At 34.5% G+C, this 22,753-nt stretch overlaps 1 pseudogene; it reads right to left on the minus strand.

The window, feature by feature from the left end:
• Nucleotides 1-22,473, minus strand: part of LOC131279509 (tripartite motif-containing protein 60-like) — a 58,770-nt pseudogene extending 36,297 nt beyond the window's left edge.
• Between the last annotated feature and the right edge of the window lie 280 nt (nt 22,474-22,753).

The following is a 22,753-nucleotide window of genomic DNA, read 5'->3' on the forward strand; positions in this document are numbered from 1 at the left end:
TGTGCATGTTGTTAATTTCATCATTGGAATTAATTTACAGTAAAATCATAAAAATTTGTGACACTGAGCAAGCAGCCTTTCAATGAATACAACTAAAGAGCTTACTTAACAGTGAATATATATGGAAACACCCAGATATTAATATATTTAAGATTTAGGTGTAATAGTTTTATTAATGAAGAACCCTATCCCTAACGCCCTTCTTATTTTTATTTACATGTCTCACTATCACAGGTTGAATAGTACCAAACCAAAGCCTAGTGAATGATGAGCATTCATATGTTAGCTACAAAGGACTATCTACACAAAATAATCAAGGACAAAAAAAAAAAAAAAACGAAACAGCAAAGGAAATTAAATCTTGACTTCTTTAAATTATATGAAAAGAAAAAGATTCAGAAATGACCATTTCAGTGTTAAAATAGCATGGACCACAATTAACATTTTCTGCTTTCTTTTGCTACTTCAAATGGATATTACTCATAAAAATAAAAATACTTTCATAAACATTAAAGCCTATCATATAAAATTGGGGGCAAGTAATACCTTCCTTCTTAGTCTCTCTACAAAAATAATCAATGAACCCATTACTTTTTCCTATTCTGCAAAACTAAATGGTCAAGTCAGTTGATTTCAGATTTACCTATGTTAGCTAAACACATTTGTTTAAAAAAAAATAAACACTCAAACATAGACAATGTTCTTTTAATACTTTTGAAGAATTATAGGAATGTGAAAGAAAATATTTAATTCTTACAGTTTTTACTATTGGAGCGTTTCAATGCTTTAAAAAAGAATATTCCTTTTAAAGCCATGTAAGAATAACAATATGCAGAAAAATAAGATGAGAGATTTTTCTATGCAGTCAAACAATTGTGTTTTAGGCTAGAATTGTTCTTTGAATTTGTTATTTTCCCTCTAACAAGGAACCAGAAAGAAGAAAATCCTGTGAAACTAATAATCCATCCCATATGCTTTCAAGTGATTACTTTTAGTACAGGAACTTCTAAGCAACCACACTATTGCCATAATGAAGTTCTTTTGGCAAGGTAGGCGCATGTTTTTCCTTCATTCCTCTTCTCTTTCTTTTGGCAGGCCAGTGAAGTTAGCTAGAGATTATCTGTATTTGGAAGGCAAGAGGGAAACAAGCACATCATAATAAAAATTAGTATCCATAAGTCTAATTTATCTGTCCTTAATTTAATAGACGAGATATGAAAATTTACCATAGTTTTTCACTGGTAAAAACAACTTTGTATTTTCTTACCTTGCAATATAAATACAACACCTATATTTCTTTAAAAGCCAGAACTCATACTATTAAAGAAATCTTCATATTTTATTATTTTTTACCTAAAAATCTTTATTTCAGTTAACCACACTAGCAATCTCAAATATTCTCTTAATAATTTGAATAGACTATGGAAGTATATTTGAGGTACACTATAAAGTATTTACTTTCCTATGTTATATTGACTTTTTAAATTAGTGTAATAAAAATTTTTGGATGATAAAAGTGTTTTGGTGAACAGAAAGATATCAGGAATAAAGTCTTATTTTTGGGTATGTTTATAAACAAATAAAATGGTCAGCACTAAAACTGGTATCCAATAATCTTTTATTGCCATGAGACTTTAATAATTATGATTTAGCAGTTTTAAATATATACTAGTTGCAAAATACAATGACATAATTTTCACTTGAAAGAAAAATGGATATTTTATAGGAGAATTACTAATGCCAAGGTTTTCCTAGGTATTGTTTGTTTTGATCTCCACCTTACTTCATTTCTGGAGTTCCCATATCTGTCATTATGTACATTTTCCCTGGCAGTCATACACAATGTTAACTTTAACTAATTCAGTAGTAAAAATTTAGGCATTCCTCTTTAGGAATCCTCTCTCTCAACTCAGACGGCCTACATTTGGAACATAATAAGAGATGTTTTTAACAATGAGGAGGATGAACCTTAGGACACACAAGACAAAGACTTTTAAAAATATGGTCCTAAATATGCTCAAAGAGCTAAAGGAAAATGTCGACAAAGAACTAAAAGAAATTGGGAAAACAATAGATCAATAAAAGAGAATATCAATAAAGGAACAGAAATTATGAACAGGAACCAAACAGAGCTGAAGACCAGTAGCAGAAAATGAAAATTGCTTTAAGGAGTTCCAAAACAAACTGAAGCTGGTAGTAGACAGAATAAGTGAACCTGAAAATAAGGCTGTTAAAATAATCCAGTCTGAGGAGAAGAAAGAAGAATGACGAAAAGTGAACAGAGCCTGAGGAACCTAAGGGACACCATAAAGCATACCAATATACACATTGTGGGAGTCCCCAAAGGAGAAGAATGAAAGGGGCAGAGAGAATATACAAAGAACTAATAGCTGAAAATTTCCCACATTCAATGAAAGACATGAATATACACTTTCAAGGAATACCATAAACTACAAACAGGATAAACCCAAAATGAGCCACACTGTGACATAAAATAATTAAATTCTCGAATGCCAAAGAGTATTCTGAAAACCACAAGATCTTGATAAGCAATATGTTGTGTACAAGTGGGCTTCAGTAAGATTAAGTACCAGTTTTCTATTGGAACCATAGAAATATGAAGGCAAAAGGATAACATACTTAAAGTGCTGAAAGCAAAAAATTGCCACCCAAGAATTCTATATCCAGAAAAACTGTCTTTCAAATACAGGAAGAGATTAAGACATTTCCAGAGGAAAACTGAGGATGATCATCACTAAAATGACCCTATAAGAGATGCTAAAGGAAGTATTGCAGTTTGAAAGGAAAGGAAAATAGACAATAGGTCAAGGATACATGAAGAAATAAAGATCTCCAGTAGGGATAACAACATGGGTAAATATAAATGCCAATATTCTTGCATTGTACTTCCCATGGTATCTAAACAGGAAAATGCATAAAATGTACTGATAAATCAGTTCTTTTGTATTCAGAATGTATAAATGTGTAATTTGTGACAAGGATTATATAAAGGTGTAAGAACACAGGAATATAGGAATATATAGTGTGTATAATATTGAAGTTAAGTTAGTGTCAAGGCAAACAAGGTGTTTATAGATTTAGGATGTTAAATTTAAGGCCCATGGTAACTACCAAGAAAATATTTGAGAATATAAAACTCATAGTGACAAAAAGAGTACATGTTGCTGGGGACAGGGGACTGGGGAATGGGAAGTTAATGCATAATAGGTGAGGGGTTTCTAATTGGGAAGACAGGAAAGTTTTAGTAATGGCAAATGTGAGGGTACAACAACATTGTGAATGTGATTAATGCTACTGAATGGTAAGCTTGGGAGTGGATGAGATATATGATCCCACAATTTTTAAAGAAAATAAAAGAGCAACTAAAGTGAAAATTATAATGAAATGCAATACATGATCCTGGATGGGCTCTAATAAGTGAGGAGAAAAGGTGCAAAATAGCATTAGTGGGACATATGAAAAATTTGGAGTAGAGACAGTAAGCTTTATATCAATGTTTAAGTTTTTGAACTTGATAACTGCACTTAAGTTTACATAAGTGAATATCCTGGGTTCTTGGGAAATGTATATGGCAGTATTAAGTGTTCAGGGAGCATAATATAGTCAACCTACACTAAAGCATTCACAAAATCAGACTGATAAATTGAAAGATAGACAGATAGATGGGTTGACAGATAGAATGATAGGACAAATGTGTCAAAATATTAAAATTGGTGAATCTGGGTATCTGGGGAAGAGGGGTACAATGAAATTCTCTGTGTAGGACTTTTATTTTTGTAACTGTCCTATAAAGTTTAAAAAATATTTCAAAATAAAAAGTAAAAAATGAGAGGGTGTTTTAGCTTATTAGATGGGCAAAAATTAAAAATATTGATAATGACCAGTATTGGCAAGTGCATGGGGAACAAACATTCTCAGGAATTGCAATTGGAAATGTAAATTGCTGTAGCTTTTCTGGAGAAGAATTAGCCAATAAATAACAATGTTTAAAATATGCTTAACTACAAAAAGACATCCATTATGCTGACCTGAATTTATGTTGGATTTTTAAACATATATAGATGTGGTAAGTATGTTTGTAAAAGCATAGACACACAGAAAGTGAAATAAAGATATACAGATGTTTATTTATCTCATTAGGCTTAAAATAGCATAAATCTGAAATAGATTCTGATAAATTAAGATGCATAGTGTAAAACCTAGACTAACTACTAAGAAAATAACTGAAGAAATCATTAAAGGAATTTGAATATTATATGAGATAATATATATCTTATGGAAATGAAAGCAGTGAATGAAAACAAAGGAACAAAAAGGACATGAAGCATATATAGAAAACAAAAAGTAAAATGGCAGATGTAAACACAATCATATCAATAATAACATTAAATATGAATGTACTAAAGCATAGACTACATATAATTCAGTATAATTTTAAACATGTTATTTCATCAACTGTAACATGTACACATCAAATGTACTATACTAATGATGGATGCTAATAGTTAGGTGGCATATAGGAACTTTGTATTTTATGCATGGTTTTTCTCTAAACCTACAATTCTCTAATGAAAAATATATAAAATAAAATTAAATACATATATAAATGAATTAATCCATTCATAAAAACAGATATTGTCAGACAGTTAAAAGAACATGATTTCTAACTACAGCTTCTCTATGAAACTCACTTTAGAGTAAAAGACATACATGTAGGTCAAAAGTAAAAGGATGGAAATAATAAATCATGGAAAGAGCCATGAGAGAGGTAAAGTGGGTATAAAGTTTAAATAAACTTTAAAATGAAAATTGTCAGTAAAGACAAAAAAGAGCATTTTATAATGATAAAAAGTCAATCTAGAAAGAAATAACAATAGAAAGATATATGGACCTGCATGTTTTGGTGCTATATATCCCAGAAAAGCACATTCTTAGACTTAATCCATTCCTGTGGGTATGAATCATTGGCAGTAGGATCTTTTCATGAGGTTATTTTAGTTTTAAATATGGCTCAACTCAATCAGGAAGCAAGAAGCTGAAGGTCATTGGAAGCCAGAAGGGAAGAGAGAGGCCAGAAGAGGCACTGCTTTACGAAAGAGGAACCACGGACCAAAGATCACTGACCACACCAGTTCCATATGCCAGTCTTGGCTAAGAAAATATTGTCTTGAGTATCCCTTGGTTTGATCTTTTCCTAGCTGCAAAACTGTGAGCCAGAAAATTCCCATTGTTTAAACCAACTCATAACATACTTATTTTCACAATGAGGAAATAAAACAGAGGGCCAAAACACATGAAGCAAAAGCTGACAAGTTATTGTTGGAGGACTTCCAGGAAGATGGCAGACTAGAAAGGCATGAGACACTCTTCTCTCCCAGAAAAATGGCTAGAGGACATGCAGAAATGGTCTGAGAAAAAAATCTTCTAGTGTTTAGGACACTGGCGGGAGGCTGGACACTACCCAGAAGAGAGGGACTAAGGAAAAGAAGAGTGACAGAAAAATTGTGAATTATAGATGGCAGAAGAAAATCGATGGGAAGATAACAGTGGACTAACAGGCAGAACTGAATGCTCTCACAAAAATAACAGAGAAAGAGGCAAAAGCTGTCCAAGGGACCTGCTTTGGGGGTCAGCAGGCCAAAACAGTGCTACACAACTGCCAGGAGGGTGAGGAACAGAGAGACGAAGAAGCTGAAATGACAAACATGAATTACCAAGTCCCATGGTAGTGAGGAAGGGCTCCCCCAAGAAATTAGGCTGGGATAAAACTCCCGGCTTGTTACAGCCAACTGAGGGGAATAGACATCTTCCTTCCTGTTGCTATTTCAAGGGAAATGGGAGAGTTTGGAGTGCTTTTCTTCAGTGAATTCAGCCAGCAGCATCTGCATTGTGGAGATTCAACAAAGGCATGCAGGAAAGCCAAGACTGAAATACCTCAGTGGACAGGTGTGCTATCTAGCACCATCTGCTGTTCAGTCTGTAAACTGCATGGACAAAAACGATTTTGAAAATCGGCACCCAACTAGTGAGTCCCTGGCCTAATTTTGAAAGCCTAAGCTAGGCAATTTTAAAGATTGAGAATAAGTTGAACTAAATAACAAAGAAAAGCTGTGAAAAAAAATAGGCAAGAGAGAGAAATTGGCCATCAGAAAAAATTCACCAATATATTCAGATGCCTAAACATCAGCAAAAAAAGTACAAGCTATACTAGGAAGCAGGAAGAGATGGCTCAGCCAAAAGGTAAAAAACAAAGATCATGAAGTAATAAAGGACTTAAGGCAATTGGTGATAATCACACAACTTTCCTAAATCACTTCAAATAATTTATAGAAAATATGACTGAAGAAGTAAAGGTTATTAAGAAGATACTAGAAGAGTATAAAGAACAATTTGAAACCCTGAAAATAAAAGTAACAGACCTTATGGGACTGAAAGACCAAATGGATGAGATTAAAACTACATTAGAGGCACATAGGAGCAGATTTGAATTGCTTGAAGACAAAATTAGTGACTTGGAAGCAGATCATATGAATAGGAAATGACAGGAGTACAGAAAGCAAAGAGAATGGAAAAAATGGAAGAGTCTCAGGGAATTGAATGACCAAGCAAAATGCACAAATATTTGCAGTATTGGTGCCCCAGAAGAAGAGAATAGAAAATGGGCAGAAAGAGTATTTGAGGAAAAAATGACTGAAAACCTCCCAACCCTTATGAAGGACACAAATATCAATATCCAAGAAGGATAATGCACCCCAAACAATAAATCTGAATAGACCTATACTGGGATACCTACTATTCAGAATGACAAATAGCAGAGGTAAAGAGAGGATTATGAAAGCAGCAAGAGAAAATCAAAGCATCACATACAAGGGACCCTCAATAAGGTTTAAGTGGAGATCTCATCAGAAACCATAGAGGAGAGAAAAAAAAAGTGGTATGATATATTTAAGGTACTGAAAGACAAAACTGTCAGCCAAGAATTCTGTATCAAGCAAAGCTCTCCTTCAAAAATGAGGATGAGTTCAAAGTCTGCAAGGACAAACAGAAACTGATAGAACATGTTACCAAAAGGCCAGATTTAAAAGAGATATTAAAGGAGGTGCTGCCGCCTAAAAGGGAAAAAGAAGGGTGAGAGATCTGGAGAAGAGTTTAGAAATGAAAATTATTAGGAAGGATCAACCAAAGGATAAGAAGGCAGACAATACAATAGTATGACAACAGAGAAACTAAGGAGAAAATGCATCAAGTAAGTAATGCCCTTACGGTAATAACACTGAATGTTAATGGATTGAAATCCCCACTCGAAAGGCAAAGACCGATAGAATGGATTAAAAAAACATGGCCTGTCTATGTTTTCCACAAGAGACCCAGCTTAGGTGTAAGAACACAACCAGTTTAAAAGTGAAAGGTTGAAAAAAGGTATTCCATGTAAATAGTAACCAAAAAAGAACTGAAGTAGACCAGATAAATGTAAAATAACATGATAGTATATGAACAATAATTAGTGCAGCTAGCAAATTGTTTCTGTGAACAGTATTCTGTAAGCTTCTCCATACAAAATAAACACTTCCTTTTAATTGAGGAGGACTAGAGAAGAGATATTTTTTGGATACTTCAATTTTCCTTAACCTTTTCTTATGCATATTTGTTAATTAAAATAATCTATCTGGTTCAATAATGATTTGGCATGACTATAGCTAAAAAATATTTTGAGTTTTTCTGCCTCATGAAATTATAAGTTGGCATATTTTTATCTGCTATAATTTATTCCAACAAGATGTGAAGATTTCCAAATAGAAATTTAATTATCCAGAAAGAACTATACCCTAAACAGAAATTAAATAACCAAACCAGTATTTCATTCTTAGAGATTATGTCCAATAGTTAGAGCTGTAATATAATAATTATGTTATAAATAATTTCTATTATACTAGAATTACTATTTACATTTATAAATATGTTATTATACTATCTTTTACAATTGATTACATTAGATTTAACCTTGCCTTGTACTCTCTTTTAAAATTTGCAATTTCTTTCGATCTATTTTTTCTATTTCTGTTACAATTTTACAATAAATGTCTTTTTAACAGCTAAAAAAGCCATTATTATATACTTTGAATAGATCACATGGTATGTGAATATATTTCAATGAAACTGTTTAATAAACAAATAATTTTGCAAGAATAGCCAGAAATAGCTATGTATAGCAGGGGAAACAGAGAGTTGAGAGGGGAGGGATTTCCTTGCTTGTTTGTTTTTTATTATTGTTATTGAAATAATTAAAGTGCATTAATAATGATTGAAGTGATGAACACACACACAACTATGTGATTATACCAAATACCATTCATTGTACACTTTGGATAAATCATATGCTTTATTAAATGTATCAATAAAACTGATTTGTTTAAGAAAAATAGTGCAGGTTTGGGGAAAAATATACCAAAAGTAAGATATGGGCTCTAGTTAGTAGTAGTATTTGATGATGTTCTTGCATAGTTTGTAACAAATGGATCTCAACAATACAAGGTGTTGGTGGAGGGGTGATGTATGGGACCCCCGCATAATGTTATGCATGTTTATTAAATGAGTTCACAACTTTTAATATACACTTATTGTTTATGTTTGTATATAAATCATACACCTCAATAAAAAATTAAACAATAAAAGGCAGCTGCTACTGCTGGTACCCTACCCCACACTAAAGATACTTTTGAATTTTCTGGCATCAGGGTCGGTGATTACAGACAAAGGGCCCCCAGGGATCCACCTACCTAGGAAAGGGGAGAAAGAGGGATGTAGCCTAAAGTTGCCACACAAATTTTTACCCACAAATTGGTCTGCCTGCTGTATCTCAGTAGCCATTTCATGCTCTGTGGGGCTGCGCCATTATTTGACTTGGGAGCCAGCTCGGAACTAAAGAGATCCAGGGCTAAAGAATCCTACCCTCTCAATCTCCCTTTCTACTAACTGGTATTGAGTGATGTGGATGCAGAAAGGAATGAAATTACTTCTTGCATGGGAAAAAGGAGGGGGTTGCCAGTGAAGGTTAGAGAACTGTCTCTGAGAACATTTGAATTAGAAGGCTCTTAGCCTCCAGGCAGAAACCTCTAACACATTGATCGAATCAGTGTTACTGCAAAAACACTCCAGACAGACCCTTAACTGAGATGGTTGCCAAAGAGCACCATCTGCTGACAGACCAAGGAAGTGCACATGAGGAAATTAAAAGTAAATGAGAGGCTTTTTCTGACCTTTATAGGCTCCCGCTCCCCACCCCAAGGCCCTAGGAAGCAGGCTTGCCACCAATTACTGGATCCAGAGCCCTGTTTTGAGCAACTAACAGGGACAATCCTAAAGACCCAGGTGGAACCAAGATTCAAAGAACAGCAATAACATACAACCTCCCACCACTAAATCCCTTTAAAAGAGATATAAATTGAGCATATGAGTAAATTTACCATTCTAACCAGATGCTTAGATATAAGCAAAAAATTATGAGCCACACTAAGAAAATGGAAGACATGGCCAAAGGAAAGAATATATCAAAGCTCCAGAAGAGATGCAAGATTGTTGTTATGAGGGGAGGAGTGGGGTGAGGGGGGTGGGGTGTATATGGGAACCTCATATTTTTTTAATGTAATATTAAAAAAATAAAGAGATGTACACAAATTACAAAATCAAATTAATGAGTTGAAAGACAATATAGCTAAAGAGATCAATTACATCAAGAAGACATTGAGTGAACACAAAGAAGAATTTGAAAGCATGAATAGAAAAGTACAGAACTTATGGGAATGAAAGACAAGATAGGTGAGATTAAAAAACACATTAGAGGAAAGCGAAATTGGCTCAACTGATAAGAGTGTCCTCCTACCATATGGAGGGTCCAGGGTTCGATACCTAGGGCCTCCTGACTCATGTGGTGAACTGGCCCATGTGTAGTGCACAAGGAGTACCATGCCATGCAGGGGCGCCCCTGCGTTGGGGTGCCCCACACACAAGGAGTGCACCCCACAAGGAGAGCTGCCCTGCATGAAAAAAGCGCAGGCCACCGAGGAGTGGTGCCACACACACACAGAGTGGACACAGCAAGAATGCAACAAAAAAGAGATGCAGTTTCCCAATGCTGCCTGACGATGCAAGCGGATGCAGAAGAAGACAATGGTGGGGGGGAGGATGGGGAGAGAAATAAATAAAATAAATCCTAAAAAAAAAAAACACATTAGAGGCATACAACAGTCTCAAAATGATTAAAGAAAGGATAAGTGATACTGAAGACAAAAGAGTGGACTTGAAAACAGAAAAGTAGAAAGAGGAAAAAAGAATGGAAAAAATCAAGCAGGGGCTCAGAAAGTTGAATGACAAAATGAAATGCAACAACATACATGTCATGGGAGTTACAGAAGGAAAAGAGAGGCGAAAAGAGAAAACACTATGTGAAAATTTCCCTATTCTCACATAAGAAAGAAACTTATATGTCCAAGAAGCACCCATTCCCAAATCAGAATAAATTTGAATAGACCTGCTCCAAGACACATACTACTCAGAATGTCAAATGTTAAAGATAATAATAAAATTCTGAGAGCAGAAAGGGAGAAGCAAACCATCACATATAAGGGCTGGCCAGTAAGACAGGGCAGATTTCCCATCAGAAACCATGGAGATGAGAAGACAGTGTTATGACATAATGTGGATACTGAAAGAGGAAAACTACCAACCAAGAATTCTTTATCCAGTAAAATTGTCCTTCAAATATGAAGGTGAGTATAAAATATTCCACAAAGAGGTATTAAGAGGCTTCTTATAAAAGAATCCACTATTGCAGAAAATATTAAAAGAAGCCTTAGAGGGCTCTCTCTGCCTAGAGGAGCCCACACCAAATCTTTGTGTGTACTACTACTTTTCTCTCCATTTCTTAGCAAGCTCTGTTTCCCACATTTCCTGAATAAATTCTTTTTACTGGCCTAACTAAAAAAAAAAAGAAACATTGAGCCTGAAAGAAAAAGATAGGAGAGAGAGGCTTGGAGGATAAAATAGAAGAAAAAATAGCAGAAAGGATACCAAAAGAGTAAAAAGGCAGACAAAATTAAGATACGAAATATGAAAACCAAAGAATAAAATAGTGATAGTAAATAATGCAGTTACAGTTACAGTAATAATATTGAATGTGAATGGATTAAATTTCCAATCAAAAGATACAGGCTGACAGAATGGATTAAAAAAAAAAACATCAGCCATCCCTATGCTGCTTACAGGAGACTCACCTTAGACCCAGGGATACAAACCAGCTGAAAGTGAAAGATTGGAATAAGAGATTCCAAGCAAATAGTAACCAAAAAAGAGCAGAGGTAGGTATATTAATATTGAACAAACCAGACTTTAGGGGGAAAAGGGTTTAAGAATACAGAAGGCCATTATGTATTAATTAAAGGAACAATTCACCAGGAAGCTATAAAAATCATAAATATCTATGCACTTGACCAGGGTGCCCCAAATTACACGAGACAAACTCTGGCAAAACTGAAGGGAGAAATAGACATATCTACAATATTGGCTGTAAACGTCAACACCCCACTCATATCATTAGGTAGAACAACTAGATAGAAGATCAACAAGAAACAGATAACTTGAATAATATCATAAACGAGTTACACCTAACAGACATGCATAGAATGTTGCATCCAAATTCAGCATGTTATAAATTCTTCTCAAGTGCCCATGGATCTTTCTCAAGAATAGACTACATGTTAGGGCACAATTCAGCTCTCAATAAACATGAAAAGATTGAAATTATACAAAGCACCTTCTCAGATCATAATGGAATTAAACTGGAAAGCAGGAAAGAGGTAAATCACAAATGTGTGGAGGCTAAAGAACACACTCAAATAATCAGTGAAAAAAAGAACAGCAAATCAATCCCAAAGCAAACAGAAGTAAAGAAATAATAAAGATTAGAGCATAAATAAATGAAATTAAGAACACACAAAAAAAGAGAAAACCAACAAAACCAAAAGCTAGTTCTTTGAGAAGACCCACAAAATTGACAAACCCCTAGCTAGACTAAAAAAGAAAAAAGATAAAGGGGAAAAATGCAAATAAATATAATCAGAAATAAAAGGTGGGAAGTTACAACTGACTCTACAAAAATAGGAAGACTAATAAGAGGATATTATGAGAAACTGCATGCCAACAAACTAGACAACCTAGATAAAATCTACCAATTCCACAAAATATGCAATCTACAGTGACACTATAAGAAATACAAGACCTTAACAAACCAATCTGATTTAACAAGATTAAATCCATCATCAAAATCTCCCAACAAAGAAAAGTCTAGGACCAGGTGAATTCTATCAAGCATTTTGAAAAGAATTAACAACAATTCAGTTTAAATTATTTCAAAAAAAATGGAAGAGTTGGGAAAATTACCCAACATATTATATGCAGCCAACATCACCCTAATCTCAAACCCAGATAAAGATAATGCAAGAAAAGAGAATTACAGACCAATTTGTCTAATGAACATTGATGCAAAAATTCTAAGCAAAATACTTGCAAATCAAATCCAACAGCATATCAAAAGACTTATACACCACAACCAAGTGAATTTATTTATTCCCAGTATGCAAGCCTGGTTCAATATAAGAACATCAATCAACGTAATATACCACATTAACAAATTTAAGGGAAAAAAAACATGTGATCATCTCAATCAATGCAGAAAAGGCATTGGACAAACCATAGCATTGTTTCTTGATAAAAATACTTCAAAAGAAAGGAATAGAAAGAAAATTCCTCAATGATAAAAGGCATGTATGAAAAAGTCACAGCCAACATCATAGTCAATGGGGAAAGGTTAAAAGCTGTCCCCTCTAAGATCAGGAACAAGAAAAGGATGCCCAATGTTGTTCTTCAACATTGTGCTGAAGTTCTAGCTAGACAAGTAGAGAAGAAGAAAAAAATTAAAGGCACCCAAATAGGAAAAGAGAAAGTAACTCACTCTTTGTGGATGACATGATCCTATATTTAGAAAATTCTGAAATGTCTGTGACAAAGCTTTTGAGCTAATAATAAGTTCCACAAAGTGACAGGATACTGGTTCAGCATGCAAACACCCGTAATGTTTTTGTACATTAGTATTGAACAATCTGAGGAGGAAATCAGGGGGGAAATTCCATTTACAACAGCAACAAATAGACTAGGAATAAAATTAACTAGAGAAGTACAAGATCTAAATGCAGAAAATTACAAAACAATGTTAAAATAAATCAGCGAAGACCTGGATAAAAACGGAAAGACATTCTGTGTTCACGGATTGGAAGATTAAATATCATGACGATGGCAATCCTACCCAAACTGGTTTATAGATTCAGTGCAATACCAATCAAAATTCCAACAGCCTCCTTTCAAAAATGGAAAACACAATTACAAAATTCATTTGGAAGGGAAAGTGCACTCAAATAGCCAAAAGCATTCTCAAAAAGAAGAGTGACATGGGAGGAATTTCACTGTCTGACCTTGAAACATATTATAAAGCTTCAGTCATCAAAACAGCATGGTATTGACATAAAGAAAGACACATCAATCAGTGGAATAGAATTTAAAGTCCAGAAATGAACATTCACCTCTATGGACAACTGGTTTTTGATAAACCTACTAATGCAAACAGGGCAAAACAGACTCTTCAACAAATGGTGCTGTGAGAACTGGATATCTATTACCAAAAGAATGAAAGAGGTCCCCTATCTGACTCCCTATACAAGAATCAATTCAAAATGGACCAAAGACCTAAATATAAAAGCCAGGACCATAAAACTGTAGGGAAACATCTAAAAGACCTTGGGCAGATAGTGATTTCTTGGACCTTATACCCAGAGCATGAACAACAAAAGAAAAAAATAGATAATTGGGGCCTCACCAAAATTAAACACTTTTGTACCTTATAGGACTTTGTCAAAAGGATAAAAAGGCAGCTCAATGGGAGAAAATATTTGGAAATCGCATGTCAGATAAGGGTTTAATATCCTTGATATATATAAAGATGTTACAACTCAACAATAAATAGACAAATGACACAATTTTAAAATGGGCAAAAGACTTGAATAGACATTTGTCAAAGAAGAAATGCAAATTACCAAAAAAACATGAAAAAATGTCCAACATCACTAATGATTAGGGAAATGCAAATCAAAACTACCATAAGATGTCATTTCACACCTATCAGAACGGCCACTATTAAAGACAGAACTACAAGTGCTGGAGAGGATGTGGAGAGATAGGAACACTTATTCACTGTTAGTGGGGAGTGAAGAATGGTACAGCCACTATAGATGACTGTTTGGCAGTACCTAAAGAAGTTGAATATAGATGTGCCACATGACCTGGCAATACCACTACAGGGTATATACCCAGAAGAACTGAGAGCAGTGACATGAACAGAATCTCCACACCAATGTTCATAGCAGTGTTATTCACAATTGCCAAAAGTTGGAAACAACCCAGGTGTCCATCAACCAATGAATGGATAAACAAACTGTGGCTTACTTACATAATGGAATATTATGCAACTATAAGTAGAAATGAAGTTGTAAAGCATGTGACAATGTGGTTGATCCTGGAAGACATTATGTTGAGTGAAGCAAGCTAAACACAAAAGGACAAATACTGAGTGATTATGCTACTGTGAACTAAATATATTGTGTAATGTAATTATTGATATCACTTATATAAAATATAAATATAAATTAATTTATACAGATGAAATTAGATTAATGGTTATGTAGGGCCAGGGAAGGCATGCTAAGGGGTGTGGAGCTTTTCTCTCTGGAGTAAAGAAGTGGTTCTAAAATTTTTTTTTTGGTGATGAATGCACAACATTGGACTATACTAAACACCATTGATTATACACTTTGGATAGATCGTATGGGCTGGTGAATTTAAAAGCAGTATCAATCTGACTTTTCTATCTTTTCCAGCAGCAATAACATACTTGGATGAAGACTTCAGGGTTCTTCTAGAACAATGAGATGAAGACAGAGGAGAAGCAAGGAAATCCAGGGTATCCCCAGGAATTATGGAAATAATGGACATAGAATCCTCCTGGAAAAAGAGAAGACTAGAGATGAGTGGATCTGAAGAAGGGTGGCCATTACCCTGGAAGGGCATGTGAGGTCTGAAATAGTGGGTGTGACTGATCAAGCCCAGCATGACTTTGGGTGTACTTGGTTAAGAAAAAGTTGAGAAGGTCTTTGGATAGTTGTGTATTCTTCCTATATTTCTTTTTTAATAAAGGCTTAATTAAGAAGAAGATATGTGGCTTGCATTAAATATTTTATTTTAAATATACAATTTTCTAAGTAGTAACATAGAATTACAAGGTTTTTGATTATACACCAGCAATAACCCATGAGATAATAGATATACAAACAAGAATTTAAGTATTTCCAGTGATAATTGCTTATAAATTTGTTATGATCAGGGAGATTAGAATTCATCTATAAACTTTGCTATTATTGATAGTGTTGAAATAATTTTAGTACTTAACACTATTTTTAAAAATACAGCTAAAGGGTGAAATGCATTGAAATACTTAATAAATGATTTTGCTATTCTCAACTCTCCTAAAAAGTAATAAATATTCTCTTGTTATTATCCAAGAATGGTATATTTTCCAACACATTACTGCTATATAAGAATAAAGTTAACCTGATATCACCAAGTCACCAACTGAATATATGACTGGTAGCAAAATAAGGACAAACAATAGATGCAAAAAGGAAATTTCACTTTACTGACTTGATAGAGAGCAGCTACTTAAACATATATATACTTGTTACACACTTTATATTGAGAAATCAGTTTCCAAAATGAAGAAAACTCTGAAGTTAGGTTTTATGTATTTTTTATAAGGGAAAGGCATTTATATTTATCATTAAGGCATCTTGATTTTTACAGAAATGTTTTATCAGTAAATCAGGGATGCTAAAGATCTTTTCTGAGCATGGTCTTTGGAAACTGGACTATAATTAATTGAGAAAACAAAGTAATTTTTTCTGTATGTAATTTAGTTTTAAGCAAGATGTTAATCATACACTGTATTTCATCTAGGATCCCCCTGTATTTAAGGCAGCTCTCTGGCTATTAACACAAATATTTGAACTCCAGGCTTTAGGGATCAAATGTTGCCCTCAGGGAGCTCATATCAGGATTGATAAAATCTGATGACATAAAGCAGAATGTGATAAATGGCTTAGAAGACATTGATTAAAATTGCTGTGGTTGTTGAGAGAGAGATTATTTTAATATTTTAGTTTAAAGTCAGGATGGGAATCATTAAGAAAATGGAATTTGAAGAGAACCCTGGGATTGGAGGGTAGTTTAAACTTAAAGATAAGAGGGAAGGAATTCCTCGAAGATGAAACACTTCCAGTAAAGGCATAGAGACAGGGAATCATAGTTCAGTTTGGCAGTTAATATTAGGAAATACAGCTGAAAATGTGTGTTGGAGTCTGCTGACAGTAATTCATAAATGTTAAGATAATAAAAGTTTTATTTCATTTCTTTCAGCAACATTTATGGAGTGACTACTGTATTCCAGTCACTTTTCTCCAGCTGAAGACAAGAAAGTAAATAAAACTGACACCCTGCCTTCAGCAGACTTAGAGCATGCAGAAGGAGAAGGAGGAGTATAGCAGTTATCACATTATTACACTGCAGTGCATCAAGTACTTTGACAGATTCCAAATGCAGTCTTCATTCTTTACCCCTCTGGGAGTGGACAGGGGAGAAGGAATAGGGGACAGATGAGTTTGAAGGGGTTTGTTTTGTAGGGTGGTGTTTGTTAAGTTAGAAGAGCTCCCACTGTCCTAAAGTTAATGGGGACAGTTGAGGATTTTAGTGAAGATATGAAATGATTAGAGTTACAGTTTTGCAAGATCAGACGGTAAATAAAAAATGAACTTTCCAGAGACCAAACAGGAGTCTGAGGTGTGCAGTTAAGGTATTGGAGTCATGTTGGACAGAAATAACAAACTCTAAACTAATATCGTGGCAGTAGAGATGAAAAGGAGGGGACAGACTCAAGAAACATTTCAAGGTACAAATGACTGGCTTGGAAACCAACTAGAAGTTAGTATGAAGGCACTGTGCTAAGAAATGTATTTCCATAATTCCTGGGGATATCCTGGATTTCCTTGTTCCTCTGTCTTCATCGCATTGTTCTGGAAGAACTGAATGACACAGTAACATAATTTATAGCACAGTACCTGGTACACAGAAAACATCTGATGCATGGATGCTTTTAAATTATTCTCCCGGTTTTGAGAAATTTTGCGGCATATCTGAGAGTGGGAGGAATCAAAAAGTTTACTTTCAAGTATTCATTCATTCACTCATTCATCAAATATTTCTTGAGAACTTACTATAAACATTGAGCACATGGCATTGACTATAAGGTCCCACTTCTCATAGAACTTACATTTTAATGGTAGGGCACATAACTAAACAAATGACAAAATATGCTGTATACCAGGTGGCATTAGGTGGATAAAAACAAACCAGGAAAAGGGAGATGAGGGTACCTTGAGTAGGGGTGGGGAATTCCTATTCTATATAAAGATTCATCAGGGAAAGCCTTCCAGATGACCTGTATATACTGGAACAGAGAACTGAGTTAAGGGAATATGTCACGCAGAAGCCATGGTAGAGGTTTGCATATTCACGGTGACCATGAGGTTGAGGTACTTGTGGGATAAGTAGACAATCAGATACCTTGTGCTAAAACTCAGGAATAGTGGTTTTTCAGGTGTGAATAGTCAGAGAAGGATATCACTGAAGCCAAGGAAAACCCATTCTACCATTTGATCTACAGTGAGGTAACTCAGATCAGAATTGAAAGATGTTCACTGGATGAAGAAGGAAGTCATTGGGGACCTTTAGCAGAATATAGTGAGGAGCAGTGTGTTGAAAATAGATGGGAAGAAGGGTAACAGCCACCTTTTCAAGGAAAGAGGCTGATCACTAAATAGCACTGTAGAGCCAATGATGGATTTTTTTTAAATGATAGATATCAGTTTTGACATAGAGGAAGCAAGTAATTAATTGATGGATCAATGTCCTTGAAGAAAGATTAATCATACCTGAGAGGCATCTCTTAGTGAAAGACAGGAAGTAGAAATAGAAGGAATTTCAGAGGTAGATGTTTGTAGTTTGCCAGCAGGATTTTAAGGATTTTTGAGGTCTGATTTTAAGGATTGATGGTCTCCATTTTCTCTGTGAAGTAAGAGAAGTCATCTCTTGCTCTGAGTTGCAAGAGAAGTTTATAGGGTAAGAAGTTTAAGGAAACTAGATGTGATTAAAGTTTCGAAACATAGCTGAATGGGAATCAGAGGTGACTAAAAACAAACAGAAGAGTTGTTTCCAGAAGTCCTGCCAAGATTAGAGATAAAGTTCTCCACTAAAGTGGAGATTCTGCACTGAGGGCACAGTCTCAGGATTCAGTTAAACCAAAGAGATGGAGAGAATGTAGTGACCAAAAAAAAAAAAAAAAAAAAAAAGCCAAGAAAATTGGAAAATTGCAGTAAGAATTGGGAGGCAGAGCAGAGGTTTTGTCAGGAGGTCAGAAGCTTGTGAGAATGAGGGGGTAAGATAAGGCACAAGACAGAGAACTAGAAAGAATGGTAGTTATAGGTGATGGGAAAGTGTTACCTGGTCTCAATTTAAAGCAACGTATTAAAGGTACCTTTACCAAAACCCTTTACCTAGACATTACCTCTGGAAAGTGAAAATGAGGAATAGGATGGAGTGGAGGGCTTTTGCTTTTGAATTTACATTCTTCCATCCTGTTTGAATACAACTGCATTTCCACTCCAAAGCTCCATATTAGCTTGTAAATTTCAATTTCCTGACACCCGGTCTCCTGCTTGCCTCTACTCTAAATCATTTAGGACTGAAGATGATGCCAAAACATTTCTGTGAGAAAAAGAAAATCAACAAAATGAATGTTTATAGCATAGTTTTTCTATTTAATTAACAGAATTGTTCAGGTAGGAAATCTGGCTTGAGGATCATTGAGGAGGACTCTAGAAGCTGGAAAGAGATTAAAAAAGAAAATAGGACATTCTTAAGTGAGCTAAGGATCTAAACTACTACAAAGAGTTAATGTGAAAGTCTTCCAAAGTCAACTGTTTACCTTATCTATCCATTTACAGTCTAACTTATTCAAATAGCCACCAGTGATTGTATCTAAAGCATGCAGAAAAGGGGGGGAAATGAAAGGAATGCCCTGCCTTAGAGTTGACTACATAGAGTTCTATAATGTCTTTCCCTGATTGTTGCAAGACATACAAGAAATGTACAAGTATTTAGGACAGTGAGAATTATGTTATCAAATTTGATGGTAGCATTTGTTATCATAGCACTGGTTGAGCAAGACCTTGGGAAATTATCTTAACATTTATCTGGTGTTGGCTCTTATAGTAACATTGGATTCCAAACTATGACTTTTAAATATCATTCATGAACTGTAACTGGGGTGTAGGACTAGCCTAAACAAAGAAAAGGGATGCTACAACCTGAGAAGCTCTTTAAATCCATCAGCCAACAAACTGAGAGGACTACTACTACTAACAGTTTCCTTAGCTTTTATTTAAATTTCTCTTTAGTATACCAATTTGTTTTATAGGTCAAATTTTTCCTACACCTTTTGTAATTCAGATTTCATTACCCTATCCTTTTTACTTGCAGTTCTAGTTTTTAGGGCAGGTGGTTTGCAGAAAAAGTCAAAATAACCTGTGACTAACTAAGGGCTTGTGTTTGCATTATGCAAGGTATCTTTCTTGATATATGCAGGAATCCCCTGCTATTGTCAAATGCCTCCTCTCCTCTTTGTTATTTGTGGAGGAATGCTGGGAAATCTGGAGCTTCTCTGCTTTTCCTAAGCACAGATTTTACCATTATTTGTACAGGAGACTGAAGTGCCAGAAGCATTATCAGCACACACCAAAGGTCTTTGTTGTTGTGTTTTTTAAGTACAAAATCCTTTAAAAGGATTTTATTTGCTATTAATATAAAGGATGTTTTATTTGCTATTAATTGGCTTCTCAGGAACCTCCTATTGTATCTTTCTGGATTCCTCCTCTACATCTGTTTTTTATATTTTGCTAGCAAAGAATAAGTTTTTATAGATACAGGCATAGAGAACTTGGCTTTTTGTCTTAGTCCTCTTAATAAATGTGTATTACTGAATTGCTCCTCCTTCACTTAATTTCCTACTATTGGGCTTTCGTAGGATTAGAAAGAAAGTATTAAGCAATGGACATCATTGCAAGGGTTCTTTCCACTGAGTGAATAGAGCCATAAAAGCTATAGCCTACAGACCAACTGAATAAGCTAATTTAGCACTTGTTTGTGTATGATAAACAGCTAAGTGATACATATACCCATTTTTTTTTGGCAAATTATATTTTGAATGAATTAAAGAGTTTAAAATAATTACAATGGAATGCCAAGCTATTTTTTAGTATGAAGTAACTAAACTTGGATAGGATTTGAAGTTAATTGATTCAAAGAGGATCACTGGTGATAGAGGTGGTTTAAAATTACTGGCCTTTTGGTGAGTGTAAAAACAAAACAAAAAACAAAGGGAGGAGCAAAATTTCATTCAGAATTTATCCTAAAAGATGCAGCCATCAAGACCAACACTATTAGTGAGACTGGAAAGCTCTCATGCTATAAGTATTACTATTTATATATTAAAATAATTTTTTCAGGAAAAATAAACTGAAGTATTTAGAACAGTACATCATATATATGACAATATTAGACATATGTGTTCATACTTTCCAAGTTCACAACAAATCTTAATGGAAACTGTGCTTGTTCTGGATACAGAGCTAGTGCTTTTCTAAACACATGTTTAAAGATACTTTTATAATTAAATTCTCCTGGTGCCTGATATTTTATTATGAAAATTTCTCAAACACATATAATAGTTTCAATCATTCTTATTAAACAATTAACAAGATTTTCTTCTATCCCTCTTAACTATTAAAAGAAATTTCCAAGCATGCCATTTCTTTATAACTTCATTCTGACCTCTGACACTTTGATCTCACCAAAAGGCCATTATCAGATATTACAAAAGAATATGAATATAAATATGTTGTTCGATTTCACCTGGAACAGTGCCTAAGTACAGAATAAAGAAATTTTCTGTCAGAAATACCTCAGGGGAAGGGCACTCGTGAATGAAGAGGCATACATCTTCTCTGAAAGCAATTGTGTCTGTGCAATTTTCTCCTCATTGCCAAATTAGCTAGGGAAAAAAGAGAATTTAGGAGCATTTTTCAGAAAATTAATTGTTGTGCTCAATCTGGAAAATGTAAAGGAATATTTTGGAACCAAACTGTGTGGTAGTTATTTGCTAGCTGTTATTTGTGATGTGATTACTGTGATGCATATACCCAAGGTGTATTCCTAACAAAGTTAATGGCAGGATGTTGGTAGTAGCATCTTCCTCCTGTCACATGACTTCCTCTTGTTTATTTTATGTAGTGAATTAATCGCAAATATTTTGCAAGAACATTATTTATTGTACTTTGCATTTCAAAACAGTAGAAATGCTTTGAGTAGCAATTGCTGTAAACAATAAGGGATGGAGCTGCTTTTTGAGTCACAGGAACTTTTACTCATTCATGTAAAAGATCAGACCAGGACAGCACCATTTGAAAAATTTTGTGATCAAACTTCTGATTCATTAGAAGGCAAAAATTTGAATTTTTAACCAGTTACCCATCATTTCCTGTTCTAACTTGAAAGGTGAATTGTCATGTGAATGATCTACATATTTGGATGTTTGTGACTTGGGCTTACCTCTTTTCCTGTGTCAGAAAACTTTCTACCTTTTTTTTTTACCTGCCAGTACTTTGAAATCTTAGCTATTTGGTGTGGGAGTAAAAACACATTAGAATGACTGCATTTAACAAATTCTTATTGGTTAAGAACAACACAATTCTTATCATCCTTGAAAAAGGTGCCAAGTAAATAAATATTATTTATCTCGAACATAAGTATTTTTGACATTTTTTGACTCTATAAGCACAATACTAAAAATTGTACTTCGGGTTTTTAATTGACATGACCTTCTTATATAATTAGAAATAACAGCTATTGAGTTGTTACAAGATTTCATCTACATTTTGTCATGTTGCAATTTTTATATATTGTCAATTCAGTTCAAATTTACCACCTCCTGCCACCAACACACTCTTTCAATAAACTGCTTTGGATTTTACGTTTTAGCTATTAATATGTAGTTTTATTTACCTCTGCAATGAATATACCAACATTTCCATTTCTTGTTACTTGTGAGGACAACGTATCTACAATAGCTTGTTGATCAGTTTTCTTTGAAGGCAGGAAAAGAGTTGTAAAATACTTAATCGTCATTTTGAAATTCAGCTATTTTTTATAAGTATCTAAATAATAGACCTGATAGGATAGCATACTTCCTAAATCTTATACATGAACCACCCCGCCTCCCAATACTAGTTACTGCAAGTACATCCATGTAAGTTTCAACATAAACACAGTCACAAAACCACAGGAGCCTGCGGCACACACAGTATGAAAACACCAGGTCACATCAAATGAATCGAAGTCCTACCTGGTCTCTGTCCATTGATAAGGAGAAGACTCATAATAAAAACAAAAAATACATAAAAGAATT

The sequence above is a fragment of the Dasypus novemcinctus genome, chromosome 1 (assembly GCF_030445035.2).
Source record: "Dasypus novemcinctus isolate mDasNov1 chromosome 1, mDasNov1.1.hap2, whole genome shotgun sequence".
NCBI lineage: Eukaryota > Metazoa > Chordata > Mammalia > Cingulata > Dasypodidae > Dasypus > Dasypus novemcinctus.